The 14,420-nt window shown below is 41.5% G+C and overlaps 1 long non-coding RNA gene across 1 annotated transcript in view; it reads right to left on the bottom strand.

Annotated features, from left to right (window-relative positions):
- The window catches only part of LOC148317241 (uncharacterized), a 57,096-nt gene extending 45,438 nt beyond the window's left edge, over positions 1-11,658 (bottom strand). The window contains exon 1 of the long non-coding RNA XR_015839988.1: positions 11,522-11,658. This is a non-coding gene — a long non-coding RNA (uncharacterized LOC148317241). The remainder of the gene's footprint in view (positions 1-11,521) is intronic.
- Positions 11,659-14,420: the final 2,762 nt, after the last annotated feature.

Below are 14,420 nucleotides of genomic sequence, written 5' to 3'. Positions count from 1 at the left end.
CTGTTGCCGTGTAAGTTAGATAACACTGCTATTAAAAAAAGGACCCCACCTTGCTGATGCCAAACTGCGCCTGAAGATGACATGCCAAACTGTAGGAGTCGTGAATATGCCTCTTTGAATGCGTGCGTCGCAGTTAGGGAAGCAACATTGACGATTAAAAGACACACAACAAACTTGATTGCACCACAACACAAAACCTCAAAGACGGTGCTTGTCACCACCTCGCCAGTAATTCCATCCTAAATTCCACTTTGCTGTTCTCACCGACAGTTTTCCTGACAACCGTTTGGGAAGCTATGAAGCCGAATAGCTCGAGGCAAGGCAAGTCATATCTACAAATATTTTCACGAGGACTAATTTTGATTCACTTCTGAGAGTGCAAATAAGATTTCAACTGCGGGAATTAGTTTTCTTTTCTTCACAACCTCAACCCACCCTGAGGTCATCCACTTCTTCCACTTCATCGCAGTCCGGTGATGTCAAACTCTCCCACATTGGTGGAACTTCATTCACGTTGGTCCTAATTATGTTCACTACGTTGCAGCCTTCTCTGACCGCAGCACCAAAGGTTTACAGTGCTCTCATTATACACTTAGGCTTATACTCTAAACCAGGAAACAAGGAGCCAATAAGGAGCTGCTCCAAAACCACACCACTTCCTTGCCGTATGTTTAAAAAATTCCCTCTCTTTGTTGCCCACTGTAGCGATTGTCAAACAATTGAAGGAATGTTTGATTTTCTCGCCAAAATCCATTTACAAACGCTGAAAATTTGTATCATGTTCCGGTAAACTTTACCTTTACAGTGTGTCAGTTTGCATGACGTGTTGTTTTTATTTAAGATTGACAGGTAAAACAGGTGGCTAAGCACAACAGCAAAGGTCGGACATTTTTTTTCATTTTCAATCAACCGCAAATTATTGTGATACGTTGACTATGTGAAATTTTATTTAGTAGGTAAATGTCAGGTACTCAAACCGAAGGCTGTAGTCAAGTCCACTTTTATCGAATCCAAGTCAAGTCCGAGTCCACAAGGTCCAGATGAGATTAACAGACCTAATCTGCAGGTTGCTTCCTGTTTATTTGTTTTCTTTTATAAGATGATGTTAACTTTCAGGAACAAAAACATAGTTGGAGTCAGTCGAGTTGATAAAAATATGTTGCGAATCCAATAGCTGGAAGCAAGTAAGAGTCAAACGCGAAGGAGTCGGAGTCAAGTCCGAGACAACAAAAACACGTGTTGGGTCTGTACTGCTGGGCCGGGTACTCACAGGGATTTTTCAAATCTGAATTTTTTAGCTCAGGAATACTTGCTTCCCTCCCACAAACAACTATTTTTGCTCTTAAATAATTGAACACGTTTATTATTTAAGATAGCTGCCCAACTGGTTTTGGACGCCATTATCGGGGCAAATCCACTCTTAACACTCCTCACACATAAGGATCAGGGCATAAGATTGCCAGGCTTTTGATTTCTTTGGACTACATGGGGCAAAATCAGGATAAAATAGACTGATTATTTTTTTTTTGGAGTGTACCCAGTCATTAAAAGCAGGTTCTGTTTAAATGTTTTGAGTTTGTACCGTTCATTTATGGGATGTGCATTGACAAGAGAGATGCTCATTTATCAATGATTCTTACGGGTGAAAATAAGAAAACGACAAGAGAGACCGAAGCAAACTGAATTGATCAGTATCATCGCCGAGAGTTGTTATAATTCTGCTTCAGGCTGCTGTTAAAAGTACCATATAGCAAAGTCGTCATTTGGACTGCTCTTTCTTGGGCTTCATTATACAGAGTACCCATTTCAGCCGTGACGGTCCCCATGAGATGATGTTGGCAGTGTTTGGCCTTTGTCTATTGTTTGTTGACCTATGCAGGACTGGAATCAGCAAAAAGTATAAATATACGACAGTTTCCATATGCACACACAGCAGTAGCTTATCACAATCGCTAGTACATTAGTGGCGCTGATAAAGGACGAATAGAAATATCACAAATCTGGCAGAGAGTTCGTCTGCGCAGAGCGCCAAGGAGCCAAAGCCTTGCATTAGTCGAATTAGAGGGTATTTGAGAGCAGCTCAGTCTAAGCCAAGACTATTGGGCATACTGCTGAGGATTAGAACCCGGCCTGCAGCCCCCGGCAGTCTTTTTTTTTTTTTTTCCAGGCCATTTCTGCAAGAGATCAGCCTCGACTGGCTGTATACCATTGCACTAAGTGCCGCAGAGGGAGGGAGCAGCGCTGAGCCAAGTCCGCTGGTCCACTGGCAACAGAGGCTGGCAGTAGAACGAGCAAGCTCTATTGGTTTAAAAACAGCCAAAAAGGAGATGATTGGCCTTGCAAATTAGAGCCACTCGTCAAAGCCTGTGGCAGCGCTTAATTCTTTACCATTACTCATATCAAAACAGAAACCATACATACTCGACAACACCAAAAGTTTTTTTCTCAGTAATGTTGACATTCTCATATTTTTCAGCGCTTTTTTTTTTTTTTTTTTTTTTTAAATCAACTAAATTAAACACCGCAGACGGACAGAACAAAAACGGCGTCAAGGTTTAATAGGGAAATAAAGATGGATCAGTTTATTTGTTTTTGTTTGCTACTCTCCGGTTTATGACGAATTTTGTATATGTGCTTTGTATTAACCAAGACCAAGGCAGGTAAAAAAATCTTGAAAAAGAAAACAAACAAAAACGTGTATTTTCATAAATTGGTTCCAAATTAGTTCTCTGGGAATTTTTATAAAAATATTACATATCTGAAGTACGGTACTGCATGTGATCAACATCTAAGCAGTTTTGGTTCTGTCGAGAGAAAAAAATCCAGATTCAATGTCTGAGTACGAGAAAAGTCATAAATTAATCAAGAAACAAAAATGCTAAAAAAGATATTTTGAAACTCGAAAGTAGTCGAAAAATCCATCGTAAGTTCGACAATCCAATCCTAGCCCCGTTCAACAACAGGTAACCTTATCTCGTTTAAATTACCCAAAATTTGGCTTAGAAAAGGATTTATTTAGGATTTTAGAAACCTGAATAAGAACATATTCCGGTTTTTGCACGTGTTTCCATGGCCTTTTAAAACCGGAATAATGCCAATATTCAGCTCATTAACCGCTTGTAAACATACTCAGTATAACTTGATTATTTCGCAATATACTGTATGTCCTGGACTTTTTTGTTTCGTCACCTACTCTGTAACACATTCTCGAAATGGCTCACGAGTCCCAGTAAAAAATATTAATCAAAAAGCTTGTGCAGGAGAAAATTCAGAGGAATTCTCCAAGTCAACCTTTCAATAAGCTTAATTTACCCTTATAACTTGATTTACGAGTGCAGACAGTAGAATATGTCATTTAATTTAGAAATCTTTTTTTCTAAATTTGTTATGGAGGGTCATTTGAAGTGCTCGTTCAATTTTTCCGCTTTTTTTGTTTGTTTGTTTTTTTTTAAATCACAAAGATGGCAACCACTTGTCATGTTGCAAATCTAATGAAGGCGTCTCAACGAACGACAATAAGGCCCAAGAGTCCCAAAAGGGTTGGTTGATACACAGCAGGAACAAAAAGATCAGGTAGGAGAAAATAGAGCTGTGTCCCTTGCAGAGCCCTTTCAGAGTGTTTTGTTAGAAGGCAAGGAGGGATCGAATTGCAGCACTGAGCCCCGCCAGCCGCATTTCTTGGAGCGCCCGTCACATTATCCTGCCAGGATTGTGTCAATAGTCGAAGGCAGCGTCCCAGTCCACTGCCTGGTTTTCACCACACACTCTGACACACGCACACACAAACAGCACTGTGCACAAATATATGTCAAAACAGACTCCCACAGAACTTCATTTTTGCATGTTGATGCTAAAATCAAGTGGCATGTTTTTGCAAGGCAATACAAAGATACACACGATCTCTACTTTTTGTCCCGTGGAGTCAGACACAAAGTCGTGATTTAATATTACACATTTGGGATTGGTGATTCATTTTAAATTCAATTGTAAAGATGTACTCATTTTATTACCATTGTTTGTACATGTTTATGCAAGTATGAGTTCCATGTTTATTTCCGATTTCTATTTCATGCAACTGATTCCCACATATACTCGCTTCCTGGGATCTATCTCAATGTAATTATCATAACTCACTTGTCATCTCGGTTTTTGTCCTTTTCAAAGTTCTGGCTCCAGTGGTGACTGTAAACTGGAGTCACATCCGTATCCCCGATCCAAAGTTTCAACCCTAATCCGGTGTCTTAGTTGCAGCTCCTGTGCCAAGCCTCAAGATGATACAAACTCCAGGGAGAAACCAGGTCTAGATTGGGTCCAATGTTTACATGCATCTGGATTTAATCAAGGGAATATGTCATCGGGAATTTAACCAACAACAAAAAAAAAAAAAAATTACGAGGACACCAGATGGGAGCAGAGAGAGGAAGCAGACACACACAATTCCAAAGACATATCTATACATGAATTAGTAATCAAAATATATGGTACAGTACAACCTGATTCTAGAAAATATTAAATATCTAACGACAGAAATTGACGTCAGACGTTCAGGGTGTTAGGCAAGATATAAATTTGCCAGAGTTGATGTGGACCTTGTTTTGGTTGTAGCTGTGAAAACATCCGTCTTTATTTACCCTAAATGGTGCCCGAAACAGCAGAACACTTCAAGGCACTCAAAGTACGTTTATAATGAACAGCAAGCAGACCTCCATGGAAGGATGATATAAAGTTGGCTCGGGAGATCACAGACCTGGGAAGTGGGCACCTGGAGACCCTAACCAGTCTAACTTTAACCCTAACCTTAACACTAATCACTCAAACCCTAATCCTAACTAGTCCAAACCTAACAAGTCCAACCCTTACCCTAAGCACTCCAACTCGAACCCTAACACTAACCCCTGCAACCCTAACCAGTCAAACCTGAAAGTTTCCAACCCTATCCCTAACCAGTCCAACTCGAACTCCAACCAGTCCAACCATAACAATTACAACTCTAACCAGTCCAACTCGAACCCGAACACTAACCACCGTAACCCTCACCAGTCCAACCCTAACCCAGAGTCCAACGCTAACCATAACCCTAACCAGTTTAAATTTAACCCTAACCAGTCCAATCCAAGCCATAATCAGTTAAACCCTAACAATTCCAACCCCAACCAGTCCAATTCTAACCCTAACACAAACCAATGTAACCCTAACCAGTCCAACACTAAACCTATTCAGTCCAAGCCTCACCCTAACTAGTCCATCTCTAACCCTAAGCAGTCCAATCTTAACCCTAATCAGTCCAACCCTAACAAGTGAAATTCTAAGACTAACCAGTTCAACCCTAACAATTCCAACCCCAACCTTAACCAGTCCAACTCTAACCTTGACCCTATCCAGTGCAACATTAATCCTAGAAAAAGAATATGACAAGAAAAATAATCACAGCGTCCATGCATTAAAAGCCTATCCAATACGGGCTTCTCTGTCACATGACAATTTTGTGAGGATACACACTGAAAGCCAACATCTGCCCAGCCAGTCATGCACATCCATAGGCCCGCACACACTCACACACTTACACGGGCACACGCACACACAAATTGCAAAACCTCTATTAAGAAGCCGCAGCCCTGGAATCATCAGAATTCCATCCGGAAATGGCCCACTGATGCCCGACTGCTTTCTGATCCGCTGGTGGTAACACTAGTCAGCTGACATTTCAGCGGAGAAACCTAAAGCCCACATCCCGTTCCAGTGCAGGGTTGCCAAACACATACACAACCACCTCTATGTAAACTGTCCACACGTGCAACAGACAATTCTGGAAAAAGGAAGCTTCCGCTCACTTCTCATCCAAGTCACACCCACTGACCGCAAGTACTTTCCCTTTCCTATATGATAGATTTTTTTCCTGGCTAATGAACGTCACTGGAATACTATTTAATGTATGCGCAGGAGGATTAAAAAGGTAACATGGTAATCAACGTAAACATCCACCGTGCTCGTATCTGAAATAAACTGGAAAGGGAAAATTGTAATATCTGTAAACCCATGTTCAACTCAATTAATCGGAGATTATTTATATAAACGGAGGAGAATTTTGAATAAGCACAATCGCAGGACACATTCACTCACATGCACACTATTTTGTCTTTAGTGCAGCAAGAAGTAATTTTTGGAAGCGCAGGAAGAATGTGGAAACTGAGTCTGGGTTCGATGTTGCTATTTTTTTTTTATTTATTTATTTTTACATATTTTTATGATCAGTGTTTCCATTGATTTGGTTTGGTTGAGTTTAGCTCAGTTTGGTGTTGCGTCCAATGTTCATGCCCTCTGGTCATTTGTGTGTTTGTTTTTTTTTGTCCCCAACCGGTTCTCATCAGGCCTGTTCCACTTTTCAATCAATCAGCTCACCGCCCTCACTTGTGTTGAGGTGTGCCTTATTGTATCATCAATTTGTTTGTATTCACTTCCCGGCTTCCCTGTTGTTGTTGTTGTCATTTTGCAGCAAGTCATTCCCTGTTACTTGAAATCTTTATTTTCTTTTTTTTTTTAAAGCGGATAACTATGTTTTATTTTGTTGTGGTGCTGAATTTGCCCCTTTTATTCTTTTGAAAATGTATATAATTTTTTCAGTTTGAACGTAGATCGCGTCCTTGCTTCCCTGCGCTTGAGTTCTCTACTTTTGCGACAATTCCAAAACACAAACCAAATAAATGCAGTCTGAAGGCTATATTATTGTCTGAAAAGACAAAAATATACTTTTAACCAATGTGGATAAGTTAAAGGAATGTGGTTGCTATTTTGTTTGCTGGATTTTTTTGTTGCCGTTTTTTTTTTTAATCTTTCGACGTATGTTCATTTTTTCTTCTTTATAATGGGAAACATTAAAAAAACTACTTTATGATTTTTTAATAAATCAAAATTAAATTAGCCGGAAAATGTGATTTTGTTTGCATGTGCAGTCCACCGTCACCTCGCAGGAGACCTTAACCGTAATTGCGGCGACTCAGAACAAGTTTGACTTGTTAGAGAAAACGCAGTAAAGTTATGGAAAAGCTGGTACATGCAGTAAGTGTGTAGAGGAAGGACTTGTGTGTTGTATATTTCAATACGTGTGTGTTTGTGTGCGTGAGGCTCACGTTTGTGTGTTAAAAGCATGTGTGAGCGTGCGCGTAGGCGTTCGGTACGCCTGCCAGTCTGGGGTTCTCCTGGCAGGTTCGGCTTCCCACTGCAGCATCAGAAGTGACGAGGTGCGAGGGCGTACGCACACACACGCACACGCACACATTTGCACTCATGCACACACACCAAGGGTTTTCCTCAAGCATATGCCAAAGAAGGGAGAGGAAAAGACCGGTGTGAGGTGCTGGGAAATAAGCAGCTGCCTTAAAAAGAGTGAGGGCTTTTTCCACTGGCACCTTCCCACATGCAGCAAATACACAAGCGACAAGTGACCCCGGCATGGCGTGACTTTTACCAACACACAAACACGCGCATTAAAAAATTTAAATAAAATAGAAGCACTGTAATAAATGCGATATGCTATCCATGCGTATTATGGTCACACCATTTTGAGTTTATCATTAACATGGTTAAGAGTGAGGGGAAAAAAAGCATTTTCTTGCCATGTTCTTTTGTTTCATTTCCATCTTTCCTCGTCATTTGGAATCATATTACAGGAGCAAAAAATGTTATCGTCCACTTTCTGCCGTCGGTGGCAAGGTGGGATTTGTCAAGAAATCTCATTAATAATTAACTAACTAACTCCTTTGAAAAATGTCATCTTGTTACTGATTTATTCTTGCGTTGGTTCTGGTTTGCTCAGGGCAGGGGCGCATCTATTCGAGTGGGATTAAGGGCTGTGGGCCCCCCCAACGTCACAAAAAAAAAAAAATCAAAAAATATTTTGATTTATCACCTGTATCAGGTGTTCAAAAAACGGAACAAACAAATTTTAAAAAAAAATGCAAAAATAACTATCTTACATAATTACTTTATTGATTGCTTTTCACACAGTTAATAAAGTCGGACAGTGTGGCCCTCGTGTCGATTTTTCCGTATCGAAGGAAAAAGTTTGGACACCCCTGACTCAAACTGTCTTTTTTAAGTTCCCATGGGAATACTTGAGCTCTCAGGGAACATCCCTTTTCGCGTCTGTTACAGCTGCACAGACCTTTTCATTGTCGGTGCATTTTAAGAGGTCAGGAAATAAAGAAGCTCTGTACTGAAATAATATAATAAGAAGTCCCTGCAGGCACCGCAGTGGCGTGCGTGGGGCAAGCCAGTGACTCGTGAGGTCCTCCAGAGTCGAGTTATGAGTGTGTGTGATGCAGGCTGGTGAGGGGGAAGGAGTGGTGCATATGAGTCACGCTGGTTTCCTCCTCTGCTCATTAATCTGTCAGGGAAATCTACGCGCTCATTCGGGTTCAAGTTAATGCATTAGTAATTAAAGTATGCGCACGTGAGGTAGGCTCAAAAATGCACTCATGTCAATTAGTCATTGTCGTGTCCTCTTCGGTGACATTTTTAAAGGGATGAGTTCACAAATGCATGTGACAGTTTCACCGTTTAATTTGCCATTAAAGAGGTGAGTGCCGTTATCCATGAGCTTAATAAGCGACATTATATGCAATGTTTACACAAATGTATTCTGTGGCTAACGATGTGATAACCATTGTGTCTGTGCGACGCTTATATTGAAATACATCCCAAGGATAACAGGACAATCCTATTTCTTCTGAGAAAAAGCCGTGGCTCTTTGCCCAGCCTTCTAGTTGGTAATGGGGAGAGAAATTCGGCGTGGGGGCGTATTATATAAATTAGCCCCAATGTTATGTAACAGTAGAAGTGGAAGTCCAGAAAAGCTTATTCTAGATCAGGGGTGGGCAAACTTTTTGATTGACCGGCCACACTGGGTTCTAATATTTGATAGAAATTATTTAGAAAATAAAACATTAACAAGGTTTATTCATTTAATTTTTTTTCCAAGTTCGGCGGGCCGGATTAAAACGTTTAACGGGCCGCATGTGGCCCCCAGGCCGTAGTTTACGCACGCCTGCTCTAGATACATTTTTAGTAATAAGCAGATAAAACATTTACTTGGTTGTTTAATCAATTTCAAAGTAAATGTTCTAGAACAAAATATGCGCTGAAATGACTGTAAGGGTACTCATATTGCTATAAAAATAGGATACATTCAGGAATAACAAGTTTACATCGAGCCTGAGTCAGCCACAAATGATATTTTTAAGTGTAAATCATGCACCAAAATAAGCTGAGGGCAGGATGAGGTGTCTGAGGTGGCGACAACCATGGCAACTCATCATGCTCTGAGCCTATTTCTGTGTTTCAGCCATGCCTTTGTTGGACACACAATAGCGGAATAGTTAAATGACAGAGGGGGTCATTTGAAAAAACAAACAAAAACGCAACAACCGTGTTTCATATCCGGGTCATGGCACCAAATAAAAAGTTGTTGACTTACTTGTAATTACCAGAAGATGACATCTTGAACTATAAGTTGAACTATTTAATGGATGCCAGACAGATCAAGACACGGCCATGGAGCCCTTTCCTGCCTGATGCGGAAGAAGGTTTGCCCTTACCATAGTGATCCCATTCCTACACTGCCTTAGTGATGTCTACTGCATGGAGATTCCTATTCCTGATACTGGGCCCAGCATAACCTAAACAATGTCTTGGTATCGTACTTTTTGTGACTCCACAGACGGAGGCGGGAGAAAGGAAACTGGAATTTCAATCATTGCCTCATAACTGTTGTGTATTATACTACGGTCACCGCTTCCGGTTTACTGTGCAACAACCAATGGAGAAATCCGATAACCCAACCTTATCAAATGTACGAACAAAATAGAGAAATGTCGTTGCCAAGTAGAAAACAACATGTTGAATTGAGGACAATTAAGCCGGTCAATGAGAGTCAAAAAAACCTGAAAAACATAACGACGCTACATTGACTGCTGCACCTGTCAAACGTTTCTAATTAAGATTTGGACCTCGCTGCAACTGTGAAAAGCTGGGGAAACCTTAGCAGCGTGATTAGTTTTGATTGAAACACTGACAATGGATTAGCCACCTGCTCACCGAAGCAACAGATGTCCTCTTAGCTGTCACTGGTGCAAAAGAAATCACAGGAACTAACGTTGAAAACACGAAATGAAGCAGCCGGCAATGACGTTTCTTGTAAAAGTGCAACAAGTTGGATTGAACCACGCGCTTATCAATGAGGTTGCGGTTTTCGTGGGGAAGAAGATGCTGGGTGACTCTCACACAGAGTGAGTAGATGTTTGTGTGTATGTGGGGGTGAGTGCGTGTGTGTGTAGCCAGTTGCCTCCAGCTGCTCAGACGCAGCTGAGTGAACAGGAAATGTGGCGTTAAGTGGAATCTCACTGCAGCAGTTCGCCGGTAAAAAGGTGCCACACTCAGAAGAAAAAGGGTTAAATGGAACCATATTGAGCTCAACACATGCGTGCACACACGACGACCAACACCAAGATGCCTGAATACAATAAACACAAGATGGTAAACTTGTAGATGCTTTTTGGTTGGACTGTAGCGACACCTGTCAAAGGCTAATCAGTTGGTATCGTCATTTTTTTTCTCCTGAATCAGAAGGGAAATAGTTCCCGCTTCGACCGCTATGACGTCAAACCAATCGACACTGCCTGGCTGTGGCACCCCCTCCAAACTTAATAACATATGTAGAGTCGCGTAACCGCAACCAGTTGTGCAACCCCGGTGGATCACATTATGTTTCTATTTTTGACCCGTATTGGCGGCAGTCACTCTATTACACAATAAAAGCCTTATTTTCATTTTGCCTCCACTGACAGATACCACTTTGTGTGCACGACATTCACCTCATCTCTACCCCCGGGATCTCGCTAATTCAGACGTGTGTTTTTGTGTGCGCTATAAGTGGTTGATGCTGAGTTGTTTTTTTTCTGTCCTAGCAATAGTCTCTCAATTTTATTGTGGACCTCACAAAGCAAATGAGAGATCTACCACATCCGTAAAAGCTTCATGTCTCTGCTTTAGCCACTGTAATTGTTCTTCAAGCTTCCAAGAACCATATTTTGCATTTGACACATGAGATTTGTTTGTCAGTGGCAGATGAAAAAAAAAATGGATGACGACGGATGATAAATGTTTTGGTCGTGGAGAGTCAACAATGGAACAATTATATTTGAAAAGAATGCCATTTTGCACAGTACACAATAAAGTGGCAGAAATTCTATCTTGGGGTCAAAATGTAATGTTTGACGCTCGATTATGTCCCATTCTATAGAAATCAGTTCAGGGATTACTTCTTAAGGAGCATAGGAACATGCCATATTGTCTTGCCTCGTTATCTCATAAGGCCTTGATTGTTAACAAGAACAACAATTTGGTCCTTACACTTTCGGTATGACAGATGAAAGGACACATTGACAAACATTTGAACATATTCCTCGTATCAGCCCGTCCAGAGGAAGTGAACACTTCAAAGACGAGAGGTAAGCGGAGGACCAACCTTTTGCTGAAGTTTCCAGGATGCTCACTGGGTGACATCTTTCTCCTTTTCATCCCAAGAATAGAGAAGATAGCTGCTCCGTACCGGGATGGAGGGAGGGGGGGGGGGGCTTTGTTGGTCTTGCCAAAGCATACAGAGATCTGAGAAAGATGAGTCTACGATCAGTCAAAAAGAGGAAACTCCATGGTGAGATCTGACCTCAAACGCCACCCTGACTCATGTTGCCTCGATTGAAATTAAAATGTCATGCTTAGCAGATGGGCTTCATTCAAATTAGCCTGACGTAATAAGCAACATACAGTACATGATAGTTGGTACACCGCAAGGTCAATTTCTACATTTTTAGGGAGTCTTCCTCCATTGCAAAGAAAGGTACCTATAGAGTTCTAAGGATCGATTGGAGAAGGCCAAATTATTACTTTCCTTGGCAACTCAGAATCAACGTTAACAAGTATAAGTAAGAAACACTCTGCTGAGACGACAGCAAATAAGTCAGAAAAACAAAATATACAGGTAGGAAATAAATTTTTTTAAAAATCCTAAAATGACCATGAAAGCCTGTTGAGTGGTATCCAAAAATGATATCCCGAGTGAAGCTCAAACTTCAGATTATGAGACTGATGCGCTGCTTAAATGTGCCGCCAAGGCTTATTGGTGTTGCTAGGTCAAGATATCTCAGTTGTGAGAAAAACCATATCATAACCCTTGGATGAGCTTCCCTCAGGAGAGCTTCAGATTAGAACAGATGCTCTACTAGCTTCCTGGATACTTCCCCAAGTGCAGCGTTCCGGACATGTCACAGCAGGGAGGCCGCAGTGCAGGGGGAAAGAGACTCCATCTTGCAGCTGGCCTGAGAGTGCATCAGTGCAACTGTAGGTAGAGGGAGATGCTACAAGCGATGTCCAAGGGATTTCTGGGTATTAAAGTTGGTGTCCCCGTGACATGAATTAGCCGGAGAAAATGGACGGTTGTATAGATCTTTTGGAACTTTCCCAACTACAACTTTGAACATTTGATTTTTACTGCTCAAGGTGGCAGGAGAAAGTTAAGGGTGTAAAGGAGTATAAGGACTCACTGTGAGCCTTCTCAACCCTGATTTATCTCACTCCAATACCTACCAAAGCAGAAAACAAGCCCAAGAAATATTCTCTGTTACATCATCCACTAATGCCACAGACTCTAATACACACGTTCACAATAGCCTTCAAATTGTTTGTCAAGACACTTAATTTAATAATGTACTAAATGTAATCCGTTCTATACTGTACATACTTTGAAAATGAGAGAACAAAACACAAAACGAGCTAAATTTGGTGAAGGAGACCGCTAAGATTGACCAGCCCAGCATCAGTGAGCTTTGTACATGCGTATGCACCTTCAGCCATGTTCCGGGAATCATTAGGTGATTTTGGTCTTTCAACGTTGTACGCCCTCCTCCAGGTGACCCAGCTGGGGCGGATCAGACCCAAGCTTGCATCCAGATGGTTTGCTACTTTGATGGTCTTGCTGTCCTCTCCTTAGCAAGAAGTCATCTGGAAGCTCTCTCTGCCACATCTGTGGATGACTCTCCCCTTCCTCAGTGCTCCAGTCCCCTGAGGGCTCGGCCTCAGGAACTGGCTTGGAACCCCGACACGTAACCTCCACTGGGGTGCACCTCACGTCACTACCTCCCTTGATAACAGATGCCCATTTGTACAATACACTTCCTTTCAAAGACCTCCTCAAGCAATATTCTGATCGGTTTGTCAGCTTCTGTGATGCCGCTTGTGGCCTCACGTATAATTTGTGGTGAGTGAGTGGTAGGCTGCTACATGAACGAACCAAATCTCCAGATCGTTTCTGTTCGATCGAAAAATGCCAGATCCCCATTTGGCTGGTTATCCAATAACTATTGGCACATGTAGACAAACAAACATTCACACCTACAAACAATTTAGAGTCTTCAATTAACCAAATGTACATCATATTTTAACTTGAGTGAAAGCCAAAGTAGCTACCAGCCAAGATTCAAACCCAGAACCTCCAAACTGTGATGTGTGCCAAGCATTAGTCTCCCGTTCACATTTAAAGCCAGATATTCCCGGGCCTGCCCAGCAGTTTTCCGACTCTTTTCTGATGCCCCTCTTGTGTCAAATTATGCACAACATGCCAAGTGAAAATGTACATTTTTTTCCCACCTTAAAACTCCAAAGCAACAAATCACAGTTCATTAGGAAAATGTGAGGTTATAAATGTATCCCACCTGATTGTTTGGTTGAATAACTTTTATGATACATATACAGCATCATAAACCCGGAGACATAGCGTCACCGTCGGGCAGAACCCTCATAAGACCTAATTTGGTGAATTGGATCATTTATTTTTCACAAATTGATACTACTGGTCAGTCCACGATGCAATTTTAAAAGCTGAACAAACATGTTTTGTTGTTTTCATGAAGCAAAAATGGTCCTGGAGATGCGACGATTTTGCCAACAGTGACGGGGGACTGATTTTCAATTAGAAGTGGAGCTTGAACTTGAGACAAGCTGTCGGGCGTATAAACACGAGTGCATCATATAATGTGTAACGTGTGAAACCACTCGAGCTTTTGTTCTTGGATCAATATATTTTCCTCTCCCATCATTGTTGTCACTCTTGATGCTCTGATGAAATCCATCGACTAAAATGAGCGGTTTTTGAATCTTGGTTCCTCCAGGTGTGATGGCGCTGGTTCATTTTGGGCGATATGATAAACAACTCGGCCAATTTGTATACAAAACAGATTCGACAGATTCAATCGGGAGAGGCAAACACCATGTGCAAGTGTATGGGTTGAAACATCTGCCCACTGGCATCCCCCACACACATGCTGTAGGATAGCGTTGTTGTTGTGAGAGGAAGAGGGGTTAATTACTTA

The sequence above is a fragment of the Idiotropiscis lumnitzeri genome, chromosome 20, assembly GCF_059441095.1.
Source record: "Idiotropiscis lumnitzeri isolate Australia: NSW breed Sydney's pygmy pipehorse chromosome 20, RoL_Ilum_1.0, whole genome shotgun sequence".
In the NCBI taxonomy this organism is placed as follows: Eukaryota; Metazoa; Chordata; class Actinopteri; order Syngnathiformes; family Syngnathidae; genus Idiotropiscis; species Idiotropiscis lumnitzeri.
This window is presented reverse-complemented; position numbering and strand designations above follow the sequence as displayed.